This window comes from Thunnus thynnus, chromosome 6 (assembly GCF_963924715.1).
Source record: "Thunnus thynnus chromosome 6, fThuThy2.1, whole genome shotgun sequence".
Lineage (NCBI taxonomy): Eukaryota > Metazoa > Chordata > Actinopteri > Scombriformes > Scombridae > Thunnus > Thunnus thynnus.
The window spans coordinates 5,583,453-5,594,484 of NC_089522.1; the positions used below are offsets into that span (position 1 = coordinate 5,583,453).

At 39.2% G+C, this 11,032-nt stretch overlaps 1 long non-coding RNA gene across 1 annotated transcript; it reads right to left on the reverse strand.

The window, feature by feature from the left end:
• Positions 1-3,753: 3,753 nt before the first annotated feature.
• On the reverse strand, positions 3,754-9,465 carry LOC137185315 (uncharacterized). The gene is made up of 2 exons (XR_010928826.1): positions 9,340-9,465; positions 3,754-4,191 (listed from the first exon to the last, which is right to left on the reverse strand). It is a non-coding gene; the product is annotated as an uncharacterized lncRNA (long non-coding RNA).
• Between the last annotated feature and the right edge of the window lie 1,567 nt (positions 9,466-11,032).

Consider the following 11,032-nt stretch of genomic DNA (forward strand, 5'->3'; position numbering starts at 1 on the left):
AAGACCCTTTAAGGAGTTGGGTGTTCAGTTTTTCCATTGGGTACATTTTGTTTTAATGGTTTTAGGCCTGTTTTTCGATAGCATAAATTAGCATTAGCAATAGCATTATCACTGTTAACCATAGATTCTAAATGCACCGTGTTAACCAAGCCAGCAGCTAGTGCTATGGTCAGCTCAACCCTATCATCCAAATATGGTCACTTCTGGCTCCAAAAATTAAAAATAAAATAACCTTGAGGCTTCAAAACTGCAGTTCACAAACCAATTGGTGATGTCGCGGTGACTACGTCCATATTTTTTACAGTCTGTGGTCATCATACTCTGTCTTTTATTATTGTTTTGATTGAGGGACCCCTAGTGGCTGAAATTACATATTATGTGTTTAAGGAAACACAACAATTGTTATTTTCATGGGATTATATGCTAATGAAAACATACTTATGAATATCATATTCGATTTTTGCCAAGTCCATTCCACTAGATGCCACTAAAGTCTACACACTGCACCTTTAATGACTTACAATTAAGACCTAAGTTCAAGAAAATGTACAACGTTTGTATGATTTGTTGCTGGGACAGCGGCAGTAAGGACATTTGTTCTAAATTCCTGGAACAATCCATGAAGCCAAATTGTTTGCTGATGCTATGTAATATAATATCTTTATATCTCCGTGACCTATTTTCTCTTCATCTGTTTCCACCTCTTTATTGCCTGCAGTGAGTCACTAATGTCAGAGCCCACCTGTTACACACGGTCATGCTAGAGACGAGCACAGCACAGCACTGTTATCTCACACCTGGCCACATTCTGCCCTGATCACCCTCCACACATCACCTGGCTCTCACACAGTGCTTCTCATTTTGTGTTTAGCTGGGTATACGTCCAAATGTTTTAATGCAAATTTTTAGTTAAAGTAGTATTGTTTTTTTAGCAATTCAAATGAGCCTTGGGATAATATGAAAGATGCTATATTTGTCTAATTCTAGGCACTTTACACTATTTAACTTCCTGTGGTGGTTATTTGACTGGGAGGTGGGTGGGGTTAGTAGTACTTATTTTTGTTCATAATAAAATGAGCATTATTTGTGGTAAACTGACTCACTCGAAATCTCTCTCGCCTTATGAACCAATACCTTTTTATAAGACTTTTTCTTTTTGCTAATTTTTGTTTATTGTGTAGCATTTTTGATATACCCTGCAGATATTACACACATCTTTCTTCAAAACAGGTTAAGAAAGATCTATGCTCCTCACCAATTTGATTTCATCATCTTACACTCCCCACTTTAGTCTCTCAGGTCTATCCAAATAGAAGTAATATCTGAATAAATTATCACCTTAATACAGACTTAGAACCAGTTTAGCTGATCTCCGACAAACTGTGGCCACTCACTCTGAAAAATGAATAAGTGATGTAGATAACAATCAATTTATAATCCAACCAGATTTTGTCAGGTTTTAAATGCGTAGTTAAACATTAACCTACTATGTCCTACTCAGTCACCGTGTTAACATTCATTGTAGAAAATTGGTTACTGTAAATTCTTGTGTACATGCAGCAGATCAATAATCAGATTTATCTTCTTTTCTGTTAAATATTAAAGCTACAATATGCAAATTCTGGAAATCAAGCTAGCAGGAGCTGGCTAACCTGTGAGTATGCCATAGCATCATCTTCCAGCAGCTAATGCTAGCTTGGAGTGTCTGTACGTGAGAAGTAGGCCAGACGTGTGTTCACGTATGGACTGACAGCCCTGAGCTTCATGCTACATGAAAATGATAACAAGACTAAGAGTCCTAAGCAGGTTCAATATTTACCATATTTACCATCTTAGCAAGCTAACAATTGCTAATTAGTGGGAATACAAAGTACAGCAGGCTGATGTGAATGTCTTTAGTTTAGCAGGTTTTTGGTAATAAATCAAAGTATTGGACAATATTGACCTGATTAAAAGTTAAGGGATTCACCAAAGTTGTCACAATTCATTCTGAGTGGAGCATGAATGTCTGTACAAAATTTCATGTCAATCAGTATTGATTCAGGCTGGACCAAAGTGGTGAACCAACAGAATGTCATTGCTATCCCTTTAGCCACGCCACTGGCAGCTCAAAAACACCAAAGTAGATATATAGTTGTTTATGTTTTATGAGTAGACTTAATATCATATTGTTGTCATCTGAGGCTCTAAATACTGAATAAATAATAATAATACATTCTACCCTTTTCAGGGTACTCAAAGACACTTAACATAAATTAAAATGATCATAGAAAACAACACACTAAAAACATATGACACACAAGATTAATCACAAATTAAAAGCAGCTCTGAAAAGGTGAGTATTGATTAGTGATTTGAACATGGACAGATGCAGTCTCGGATGTGCTTTGGGAGAGAGTTCCAGAGGGAGGTCTCGGCTATGGAGAAGGCTCGGTTGCCCCGAGTGGTGCTTGGTCCTGAGTTGTGGAGACAGGAGGTTGGCATCAGAGGAGCGGAGGCTGCGGTAAGGAGTGTGGTGGTGGAGCAGGTCGCTAAGGTATGAGGGGGCCTGGTTATGGAGGGCTTTGTGAGTGATGAGAAGGACTTTGAATTGGATCCGTTGTCTGGACAGGGAGCCAGTGGAGGTTCTGAAGGACCGGGGTGATGTAATTTTTATTTTTTCCTTTTTATACTAATATAACATGAAAAGATGCTTGGATGATTTTACTGTCAGTTAAGCAGGCCTGAAAACTAGCTTAGGTACGTGTCACATCTTGTAATCACAATTTCTGTAACAGTTTCTTCTCCATAATTCCCAGTCGTTGAACCAAAAACGAGAGTTGATTTTGAATTAACAGATCTAGTTAACTTGCTAGCCCTTCTTATGCCTGCAGTAGTTGGTGCATTCGTGCTGCCGTCTTTGTTTTCGTCTTTCAGTGGCACAAAAGAAGGAACCCCATACTCTTTAGTTCTTGGGAAAATGTTCCACTTTTCTGCTGGCTGTTTATTTCTGCAGTGGTAGATGATACTTTTGCAGATTTGTGCAGCTTTTAGGGCTAGGTATTTTTTAAAAAAATTGTGATACCAGTACCAATACCACTACCCTTAAAGTGACACCGATACCAATAGAGTACTTTCTTCAATACCTTTTTTTTTTTTCTCCTTCATTCAATACCCATCACATGAATGGAGGCATTCAGTTGCATAAAATGCCACCACAAATATATTTTGAAAGTGTTCAAATAATCAAAATATGTATTTTTGTGACATCTTCGCACACTGAACTGCCAACTCTGTCAAATACACTGCACTTGGCATCACCACCATAGATTGTATTTGTTGTAGCTGCTGCAGTAGAAGGCCAGTCACACATTGTACCTTAAAGGTATCAAGTACCAGCCCTAGTGGCTTTCCAATTTTGTATCACTTATCACATTCCACGCTGATTATTTGATATCACATTCTTCTTTTCTGTCTTTGCAGGAAGGTTTGGGACCTTGTATTGTTTATCAAACTCCCTGATCATTTCCTCACTCTTATGTTATCATCAAATATTATAAAATACTCAGTTTTGGCTTTGTTTATTAGCTATGCTTTAGTTAGCAATAGGACACATTGTAATCAGTTTTTATGCGTTAATATGTGCAGAATTACTAATTTTTACTCAAAATTCTCTTGACAGATGGACAGAAATATGGCTTTAGTCTATCTTAGACTCGCTGGGTGACACACACATAAACACACAGAGACCTTTGCACACAAAGTATAAAGAGCTTCTCCAACAGATGTTCTTGTCTTTATTAACTAATTGTAATCTATGACTGGTTACATTCATGGCTGGTTACATTCATGCCATTTATCATGATACGAAACTGCTGGTAACAAAGATGGCTTTCTATGAGTGGTGACAGACATGACAAATCTGTCATCACTTTTTATCTCCTCATTGCCCTAGGTATCCTCTGATGAGCATGTGGTGTAAGGAGAGTGTGATGGCGTGTGTATAAGCGTGAGAGACAGATTGTATGTAGGAAGTGCACAGCATCACTGTTTGGTGGCAGCCTTGGGGAGTGGTGGCCGGGCAGAGGGGGGATGGGAGGTCACGAGTTTTAGGAGATTGTCCTTCAACATGAGGTCCCAGGTTTAACCCCCCATGTCTGGTAGCACCCGCCATGTGTAAGTGTCCCTGTAAGGCTTACCCTGACCTCTGACCTTCATGAAGAAAGGCAGGAAAAAAGAGAGCATTGAAAAAAAGATGTATTATGTTATCAAATAAATAATTTAGAAAAAAGGTCTTAATCCCCACCACACAGCATCTTCTCTTTATTTACCCTTGTTATCTCAGTAGTATATCTATCATCTTTCCCTGACATTAATTGTAATTGAATAATAAATTAGGCATGTTGTTAAACCAGGCAGGCAGGGAGGAGGCGAGAGGAGAGCAGAGGAGCAGGTTAATTTATGACTTGAGTTAGACCTTAGTTGAAGCTTGGCTGGTCTCTGGATTTACTGAACCATATTGAGGTATTACCTGGACACTATTGTGATACCTCTGTAGAATAAATTGCTAATAGATGCTAAGCTATACGTGCAGGGCTGTAGTACTTGCATCATTATTTATTATTTTATATGGCCTCGAGGGTGTTTTGACTCATTTTGTCTCATCTACAAAGTCTCTGGTCTCAGCCAAGTCCAGCTAGATTTTTCTCTTTGTCTCTCTCTTTCTTTCTGTGCTATGGATGTATTTAGGATAAATGGAAACTACATTCAAAGATTGCGTCCCATTCATTCTTATGAAAATACATGCACTGAAAAAATGTCCACAAGCTTCCTCACATTTCAGTGTTTTTTGACCCAGAGAGCAGAGTCGCCCTCCAATAGAGTGCTTATTCATAAAGAATACGTGGGCAAAGACAGTGACATTACAGAGAGGAGCATGACTAATGCCAGCATTAGCGGCTAATGCTACTTCCACAGCACACTGACAATTTAAGGAAATAAGCCATAAACAGTTTTGCTTCCATTGTGTATGTGCTCCTATTGTGTTGTTGAAAATACTAAATTTAGATAATGGATGTATGGAAGAGCCAGGAACCAAGGTAAATAAATAGTTGACAGCATTTCAGAAAAAAATCATCCTCCATGGGCACTAACCTCAAAGTTGCACACTACATCATTGCCTGTCTTTACTATTCCACCAGCAGACAAAATTTTCTTGTGTATTCTTAATTAAGTAAAACTCAAGTGAATATTTGTTTCCTTTTTTACTTATTCTAAACTAATAAACTAGTTTATTTAGTCAACTGATAAATTAGATACATTTACAGCAAATGTTTTATCTTCCAATCTGATTTTTTGCCAAAGAAATGCCAAAGTGAAGGATATTAAGTCCATAAAATAAACAGCCTTCAAGCCTGTGTGGAAGTGTGGAAGGTGACTTGACAACATGACCTTGGTGTCCTCAGTGGTAGCTACGGCCCTGAATACACACTCCTCATTGAAAGATGAAACCCTCATAGTTAGTAATTCATAGTAAAATATGGATTTTTCTCAGACTGAACGGCTGCTGTTTTGTTTTTCTGGACGTAATGTTGGAGCTGCTTGAACTTGGACTCGTCTCAGGCTCGACTGCCTCCTTGTACTCCTGTAACATATTCTCTTTAATTTCTCTGATAACAGAAAGAAGGGGAGAGTGAGAGAGTTTACACAGAGAGGATGAATAAAAATGGAGGGGAAAAGAATAGGTCAAGGAGAGAGTGAGGGCAGGTTGAACTGGAGAGGTAGGCTGAAAATGGCGATGGTGGAGTGGAGAGAGCAGGTTAGGCAAAAGGCGATTCAAAAGCTACATCAAACACAATTAACACCGTTCAAAGTTTACTTAGCGCTCCAAATGATTTCAGGAGGATATTTGTCTTCTCAGGGCAAATAGGACATACTATTCATTTGACGTTCATCAGCAATTTACTTCATAATTTGTTTGTTGTCGGGGGGTTGAATACATATGAAAACACATAATTGCCGACTACATGAGTATGAAACTGAGATAATCTATATAAGATATGATAAGTTTATCAGTAGACCAAAACCATGACAACCCAGAGTTGCGACCAGGAGGCAGAGCTGCAGTCCTACACGGGCTCTGGGCTTCCATTAGAGCAGTTACCCACCCAAAACCACATAGAGACTGTGTCTCCGACCACTAAAATCAGTTAAATCCAAAGTAAACAAAAGAGGACTCATTCATAAAAATTTAATAAAAATTAAAACCACTACTGCAATAGTACAACAAAATAAGAGAATTAAATGTGGACTCTCGAACATTAGATCTCTGTCATCTAAAGCCGTATTAGTAAACAATTTAATCTCAGATCATCATATTGACTTATTTTGTCTTGCTGAAACCTGGCTGTGTCATGAAGAATATGTCAGCCTAAATGAATCCACTCCCCCCAGTCATATTAATACTCATATTCGAGACACTGGCCGAGGAGGTGGTGTTGCAGCCATTTTCAACTCAAGCCTAATCATCAACCCTAGACCTAAATTTAATCATAACTCATTTGAAAGCCTTGTTCTTAGTCTCTCTCACCCAACCTGGAAAACTTTACAGCCAGTTCTATGTGTTATAGTGTACCATCCTCCTGGTCCGTCCTCTGAATTCTTATCTGAATTCTCAGAGTTTTTATCAAACTTAGTCAAACTTAGTAATTATAGTAGGTGATTTTAATATTCATGTGGATGTCGATAATCATAGTCTCAGCACTGCCTTTATCTCATTATTAGACTCAATTGGCTTCTCTGTGTATAAATAATTCCACTCACTGTCTTAACCACACCCTCAACCTTGTTCTGATTTATGGAATTGAAATTGAACATTTAATCATTTTTCCACAAAATCCTATTTTATCAGATCATTACTTAATATCTTTTGAATTCCTATTACTGGATTACACATCATTAGACAAAAATGTCTTCACTAGATGTCTATCTGATAGTGCCATAGCTAAATTTAAGGAACCAATTCCATCAGTGCTGAATTCAATGTCATGTCTCAATACTACAGAGGACTCTTATGTTTACTTTAGTCCCTCCCAAATTGATAATCTTGTTGATAGTGCCGCAGGCTCATTGCAAATAACACTCGACTCCATTGCCCCTAGAAAAAGAGATCACATTTCTCCCATTTTAGCTTTGCTACATTGGCTTCCTGTAAAATTTAGAATAGAATTTAAAATCCCTCTTCTAACTTACAAAGCCCTTAATGGTCAGGCACCATCATATCTTGAAGAAATCACAGTATCATATTATCCCACTAGAGCACTGCGCTTACTGGTGGTTCCTACAGTCTTTAAAAGTGGAATGGGGGGCAGAGCCTTCAGCTATCGGGCTCTTCTCCTGTGGAACCATCTTCCAGATTTGGTCTGGGGGGCAGACACCCTCTCTATGTTTAAGAATATGCTTAAAACTTTCCTTTTTGATAAAGCTTATAGTTAGGGCTGGCCAGGCTCGTCTTCGACCAGCCCTTAGTTGTGCTGCTATAGGCCTAGACTGCTGGGGGACTTCCCATGATGCATTGAGCTCCTCTCTCCTCCTCCTCCTCTCCATCTGTATGCATTCATATACCATTAATGCATGTTACTAACTTCGCTTCTTTCCCGGAGTTTTTTGTGCTTTCTCATCTCACAGGAACCCCTGGGTTGCAGGCTGAGCCTTCACGGTGCTTCACAGTCCTGTTGGCGTCCTTCTCCGGCTATTGCTATTGCTGCTGTTATTGTTATTATTATGATTGTTGTTATTCTGTCCCACCCCCTACTCCCCCTCCCCCTCTTCCTCCCCACTCTTTCTTTCTCTCTCTCAACCCAACTGGTCAAAGCAGATGGCCGCCCACCAAGAGATGGGTTCTGCTTGAGGTTTCTACCCGTTAAAGGGGAGTTTTTCCTTACCGCTGTCGCCAAGTGCTTGCTCATGGGGGAATTGTTGGACCTCTGTAAATTAAAGAGTACGGTCTAGACCTGTTCTATGCCCTGAGATGACTTTTTGTTGTGATTTGGTGCTATATGAATAAAAATTGAATTGAACAAAAAATTGAAAAGTAAAGGGTTAATAGAATAGCCAGGTAGCCATGGAAACAGAACAGATGTGTGTGTGTGTGTGTGTGTGTGTGTGTGTGTGTATGTGTATGTTTTAATACACATGCAGACCGCTCAGCTGGAGATTTTTCATTTCAGTGCCAAGAATGGGCAATAATAAGACGCAGAAAAATAATTACAAATATAGATGATGATGATAAAAATATTCTAAACAGTTTGTATTAATGGTTTTAAATGATTTGATGACCTGCACAGCTTTCTTGTCCCATGATAGGGAGATTAAATTACCACTTTCTGTTACTGTGTGAAGTTTTCATTGACAAATAACTGTCAGCATCCTTGTACTGTTCATGGTAAATGGACTGCATATATATAGCACTTTTATTCAAAGGGTTACTGTTTGCCTATCATTTACCCATTCTCACACACACACACACACACACACGCACACACACACACACACACACACACACACACACACACACACACACACACACACACACATACACATACACACACCAATAGGAGTGAGCCACCACACAAGGTGCTGGCCTAACCATCAGTGAGCTGTTTAGGGTTCAGGACGAACCCTGGATCAAACCAACAACCCTACAATCAATGACCAATGCTCTACCTGCCCCATCCAAAGATAATGTACATGAAATTAAATAAATTATTGTTGCATTTTCACTGTGCAATGTCAAACACATAAACACAAGATTACAGGGCAACTCTGAGTCAAATTATAGTACAGTTTCTGCCCAAAGGAGATTACTTGCTCTGGAGGATCATGTATGTTTCTGTTCTTTTCTAAGTATTTTATGAGCTACAGTGTAGTCAGGTGAGATAAAATCCTACAAACATATTCATGTTTAAAATATACAATATACTCAATTATCCCCTTCCACAGCTGGTGCACAAAAACTGACATATAAACAGAATTTATAGAGCAAGTATGCATAATTAATATATAGTCTGCATGCTTGCAACATATGGCACGCACATACGTCAGTCATGTCAGCATTATGCATAAACAAATGCCTTCCCATCCTCCCTCTGTCTGATCAGCTAAGGCTGGCTTGTGCAAAAGTCACTATATGTTCATGACACTTATGAAAGAGACTTGTGTAACTTACAATATGATCTAGTTTTTATCACAATAATTGCAGTACAGGTCCTATTTTGAGTAAAACAATGATCAAATTAAAGGCTGATTACATTCTATGTTTTTGTTGTTGTCAACAAATCCCATAAAAAGACCATAACTTACCATGTGTTGGTCCATCTCAATATACTTTCTGACTTTCCTATTGTGTCTGTGACACTCAACCCAAAGCCTATTCATTCCAACTAAAGAATTGAATCTATAAAAACAGGTAGCAAATCTATAGTCTCATTTTTTAGAAATGTTAAATAAAACAGCTGAGCACTGTAGCTTTTAGCAAACGTTACTCAAACATGGGTATAAAGTGCATTGCAGTTGGGGACTATTTTCAGCCACATGTGGTGCTGTGGTGATGAGTATTTATGGCTGCAGGATGGTGTGTGTGGGATTGAGTCAAAATAAACTACAACGTGTGTGTTCTTGATAATGAAGGAACATGTCAACCAGTGCAAAATTGTAGCTCACTGATGTGTTTTTAACCTATTGAACCCTAGGGTGTTTTTTAAAATTTCCTTCATTTATAGGCTTATGGCATAGTCACCACTGGTGTGACCAAGACATGGCATTTATTGTTTTGGGGTTTTTTTGTGTTTGTTTTTTTCAGGACAAGTTAGGCTATTCATGAATGCCATCATTTTGCATGTTATTAGTACCATACAAGCTCTAGGAGACCTTTTATGGAAAACTAAAAATTGAAATTGAAATTTTGTAATTTGTCTTTATGTTCAGCCATTTCCAATATAACACAACACCAATATGTGAATGGATAGAGGAGACTAATTTCAGATTAAGGGACAGCAATTTTTGACCCAAACTGTGTCCATCAGGTATAAAGGCTCAACAGTTTTTATACAACAATGGAGTTCTACAACACAGAGGAATGAGATATGTCAGACTATAGTAACATACACAATAGTCAGTTACTTAGTTAGATCAGTTCATTGTTGGTTTTGGTCTTTTCATGGGATTTGTTGACAATAAGGAAAATGTAGAATATCATCAGACTCACTATTTTTTTGTCACTTTAATCTCTAGCAGCAAAGGCCTGTCAGACTGCTGAATGTAATTGTGGCCACCTACAGTACAGAACACACCCCCCTTCTAAAAATAAGGACTGAGGAATCAGCTGATCATTATACTTATCTAATTGATAGCCTGGCCACTGTCACCTGATGGGAAGGATACCATGCCCCCCCCCCCTCCACACACACACACACACACACACACACACACATACACACTCACTCACACACACACACAAATCATTGTAATCATCTGACCTAAAACGAAAAACTTGGAGCCAGAATGTCTCACATGATCTTATCAGAGCTGACAGGATCCATGGGTCTCACACACCGGTCCTCATAATTCCTCACATTCTTCATGGCAACATTTGCGGCATGGTGTTGCCATGGACTGTGTACAGTGCACCCACCACGCTTGTCTTGTGACTCCCTCACCCAGAGCTGCTGACAGTCAGACCTTTGGGAGTGACGTAGAGCAGCATGCAGCTCATGCATGCAGCTGCCGAGGAAAGCAGGGAGAGAGGGTATGAGCAGAGAGAGTGTCCAGGCCTTTTTAGTGGAGGGTCAGCCTGACACTGATGTCATCTGTGACCACTGGGCATGAGATAACTCCACAGCTCCCTGCCTCTGTGGCTCCTTCTCCATAAAAGGACGTCTCCATTCATATTACAGCTCAGTTATTTTTAGTAAGGCTGCAGTGCTGTTGGCTCTCCACTGCGGGAAAGGCAAATTGCGCATATTCACATTGCTGTTCTGTTTTGCCAGAACTGGCC